This window comes from Triticum urartu, chromosome 3 (genome assembly GCF_003073215.2).
Source record: "Triticum urartu cultivar G1812 chromosome 3, Tu2.1, whole genome shotgun sequence".
NCBI classification, from domain to species: Eukaryota; Viridiplantae; Streptophyta; class Magnoliopsida; order Poales; family Poaceae; genus Triticum; species Triticum urartu.
The window spans coordinates 717,833,661-717,838,358 of record NC_053024.1 but is presented as its reverse complement, the minus strand read 5'-3'; the positions used below and the strand labels follow the sequence as shown (position 1 = coordinate 717,838,358).

At 43.6% G+C, this 4,698-nt stretch overlaps 1 pseudogene; it reads right to left on the bottom strand.

The window, feature by feature from the left end:
* Nucleotides 1-1,665: 1,665 nt before the first annotated feature.
* LOC125547279 lies at nt 1,666-4,224 on the bottom strand (annotated as a pseudogene).
* Between the last annotated feature and the right edge of the window lie 474 nt (nt 4,225-4,698).

Genomic DNA, 4,698 nt, shown 5'->3' with positions numbered 1-4,698 from the left:
GTACAATGCCTGCTGCTCGGCAACAAAGTTGGCGTTCTCCGCGACCATGGCCGCCTCGGCCTCCTCACTTGCGAGCTCACCATAGATTTGCCCCTCCAGCAACCAGTGCTGCTGTCAACATCGGCTGCTCCTCCGCCATGACAGCGCCGAAGTGCGCCTGCGCCCGCTCTATGGTCAAGCCAGCTTGAGATTTGTTAAATTTTGTATTCACATATTCTCTACCAGTTGAGATCATCTCAACATGCGTGTTGAACATATGTCGAACATATTCCCATAAATAATCTTATAAGCATTGAGGCACCTCAGTATTATGTTCCATAAGAGATATACCCAAGTCATGCCAGAATAACAATCCATAAAGGTGACAAAATGCATCATTCCACTTATACAAACACGTGGACAAGTCCACACATCTGAGTGGATTAACATAAAGGACAACACACTACGGAGCCCCTACTCACGTATGATAACCTTGTGTGTTTCACAAACTCACATGTATCGCATACTAATTTAGCTTTTGTCCACCTTACACGTTAGATCAGGGAATACTTTCGTCATAGTATCAAAAGACAACGGCCCAACCGACAATGTACAAGTATTGAATTACCCTCCTCTTCAGTTGCAACAACCATCAATGCAATGCAATGCAGACTGCATCATCCATTGTGTTTCAGTCCAAGATTATAGCCCATTGTGCCTGATGCCAATCCCAACTCTCTTTCCAGTCTGTCTCTCCTAGATCAAACAATTTTCACGATCAAGGGAGACCCGACAATCCATGTGATCAACCAAATAGTTTATTGAGACCAAGTTAAACTGAAAAGGAGGGAACATATAAAACCGAAGATAATGTAATTTGATTGGAGTGCATTTAACTATAACAGTGCCAAAGATTGTGTCATCTTCCGTATGTGTGTCTGGGTATGAAGTCTATGATACGAACTCATTTGGAAAGCCTGAGACATGCATAGATGCACCCGAATGTAGTGTCCTTTTGAACGGGAATTTCGTATGGATGCAAGAGCTTGATTTGATGTACCTGGATCTGAGCGAGCATGATTTGCAAAGTTGTCACTGGTAGTTCCTTTCTTTTCGTCTATTTTCTTCAATCCTTCAACCTCCGTTTCAGTTTCTTTAGCTCCTCTAATTCATTGTCTGAAATCTGAACCAAGTCTGATGCCGCCTCTTCCACTTCTGACATATTGACAACGTAGCCCACATTGGTTCTACTCCCTCCGTTCCTAAATATAAGTCTTTGTAGAGATTCCACTATAAACCACATACGGATGTATATAGATGCATTTTAGAGTGTAGATTCACTCAATTTGCTCCGTATGTGGTCCATAGTGGAATCTCTCCAAAGACTTATATTTAGGAACGGAGGGAGAATGACTTTATGACCACCTTTTTCATACAACTGTCCTCTACCACGGTTGAAATTGCAAGTATTAGAATTACGAATTAGGTGACCTCGTTGACCACAAAGCACTCCCTTGTTTTCAGAAACCACAAATGTAAACTAAAGCCAAGCATAATCCACAATTTCAGACTGATGGGCTGCTTATGTAATACAATCATCATAGTAGTTCTGTCTTGCGGTCAGATGAGATCATGGATAATACACTCATTTCAGGCCAAAAGTGACAAATCTAGTCTTTCCATTACTCAGAACTCAAAGGGTCTTTCCAATGGAACAACTCCACCCTGCAAAAGTGCGTGCACATAAATTTCTGTTTCTTTTTCCCTTAATCTCAGGACGCAACATTACTTTGACAATGAATACAGTTATTAGCATACCTCTTTGTCCAACTTCAACTCATCTGCTAAATCCAACTTTTTCTGAGCGTACTGAGCCATGTTCATTGCTTTATGCTGAACAAGAGAACCAGTTATATACAAACAACAATCATGACCACATATAAATTCAGAGGGTTTTTTCTCAAAACAAAACAAATAATCATAGAGGATTCATCAAGACAATACCATACTGACAGATAACTTCCTAAACACATCCCGAGCTTTATCCTCTTCGGTCTACACAAAGGCCATATCAATATCAGCGACATATTGCAGTTAAATATGTATCACCATGTCAAACCTACAGTACCCTACTTACCTTCGCGTCAATGCCACCTTGTCGGACAACATACTACATCTAGAAAGATAAACAGATGAAATTAGATATTGGCAATATATTGCATATTTATTTTTGACAACAAAATGTCACAGTTAGGGGCCATACAAATCTGCACAACAGCCCCAAATTAATACACCAACTTACGTATTCTTTTATTGTTGCGATGGCAGGAACCCCTTTCAGTTCACCATCTAGTCTCCTTTTGTGTACATCGAACTTGTCCATTTCATATACTTCCTTCACAGCATCCATGTAACTTAACTGAAATATTTGTGAAACCGTAAGAAATACGCAGAATCACAAAGCATGTCAGTAGTGCTCTATTACACAAATGCTTTATGTAGTAGGTAGGATGCCAACATTTTTCTTAGCGACACGCCTCCAGATCTCAAAATAGAGAAGATCTATGTCCTTGAGGGACGCATTCTTATCGATCTCAAGAATGTACTCCTGAATCAGATTGACCAGATTGTGAGTAACACCAGCGATCAACACCTCAATTAGCAAAAGACAAGATATCTTACATTATAAGCAAAAGCAGCTAAACGAACAGTCATATGGGCAAAGTCAGTTGCAATCCTCAATGCTTGCCTCCATGCTCTAGTATCCAATTCTATCCACTGAAGTGAAAAGATGTTAATCATCATGAGTATGTATATGGACTAATTTCGTGATTTCCTGGGGGGCATACTTACATCCTTGGTCCTGCGATCCAGATGCAAATACTCTGTAATCCACTGTTGAAAGATAGAAGTCTATCACTTTAAAAGCGATCCAGCCACTCACAGTATTTTTAATTCCAACAGCTTGATCACATAATGCATACCTTGATTTTCTTTGAAATTTCTGCATAATACTTGACATAAACAGCATCAATTTTATATGTATGATAACATGGGCGGTACTCATCGTGATAGCGGTACAGGTTCCGACCGCTATGAGGCAGCTACAAAAAAGAAGAACGGAATTAGATGAAACGTCTGAAAAGGAACAAAAGTCCCACAATGGCTACATTGAAGTGATGCCAAACTCAATGTTCATAAACCACAGCAAAGAATATGGTGATGCCATAATCATCATCTGTTAAGAATAAGCTGTTCGGGAACAGTTTCAACCCGTACCACAAACCCATGGCTCAAATTTTTATACTAACATTGCAGCTGTGGTTGGAGTCAATGAAGCAAAATGAACTACCTCATTGATTGCCGAATTTTGCGGTGTGTGTTGAAATGGTTTCTGAACACCCATGATTATGATAATAACCAAAGTAGTCAACTGATGGATGACTAGATGTAGATATAGACAGTACACTTACAAAATTACGAGGGGCAATCCGTTGGTAGTCATTCAATTCAGCTTTATAGGTGTCATCAGGATGGACGTACCACTCAAAACTTCCATCCTCCTCTAACCGCTTAAAGTACAACTCCTTTCGAAGTTCAGCATCAGTGTATTCTTCTGGTTCCTTGAGCTCACGTTCACGTGCGCACTCCGGCTTCAGGGCCTACACATAAGTGATAAAAACATGAAAAAATCATCCACACATAGCAAACCAGAGGGCTGGATTTTCTACTATGGCACACAAGTACAAACTTAAGACATACGTGGATTGAAGTGAGAGGTGACTGATTGATACAACATGTAGGTACCTTGTAATAAGTGATGCGAAGGCGTGCAAGGCGCGCTTTTATCTTGCCTTCTTCCTCCCATGTCATATCAAATGGCAGGTCTTCCTCCCTTGGAAGAGGAATGTTGGGAAGCAAAAGTTGGGCATAACGGGTTTCGTCTTCCTTGCTGATAAGGACGTCCGGCCCGAAGCAATCCTGCTTTGTTTATTGTGCTGAATCTGCTCTGAGCAGCAGCTCCATGTCTGTCGCATGAGAAATCGGATCTTGGCCCACTTGGATGGTGTCCTCCATGTCTGTGGCATGAGAAATTAGGTCTCCATGGTCTTGGGCAGTGGAAGGAGCATCGGAATATGACGGGGGTACGTGCTTGTGGCGCCTCTTCTCCCCTGTCCACGCCTTGTTTGCCCCATCTGCATCATCGGCCAGTTGGCCAATCTGGACGGGCTTCTCGTGCAGCATCTCGATCGAATGATACGGCCGCGACAAGGGTGGGCGAGATCGAGCTGTGCGGCGTTGATCTGCTGGCGAAGGAGACGTTTCCGGAGGCGACGGTAGGCGGCAGAGGACGTGGTCAGGGGGGTGGAGGCGGCAGCGGCGGGAGGGGCGTGGCGACGGCGACGGCTGCGGCGTGAAACCCTAGGCGCTTGTCTAGACGGTAGGCGCAGAGGACGTGGTCGGGGTTGGCTGAGGGGCGGCGGTGTGGAGTGGCGACGGGGATGGGAGGCAGCGACGGTGGGAGGTGGGACCGTAGGAGGCGACGGCTACGGCGATGGCCTGAAACCCTAGCCACTTGTTTGTTTGGGTCACTCGATTGCAGGCCAAGGTAAATTTGCTGCACGTTGAGGGGTTCGTTTGGTAGTAAAGTATTTTTGGAGTCCTTTTTGAGGGGCTACTACTCGTCGGCCGACACATCCTATATACTTAAAAAGTTCA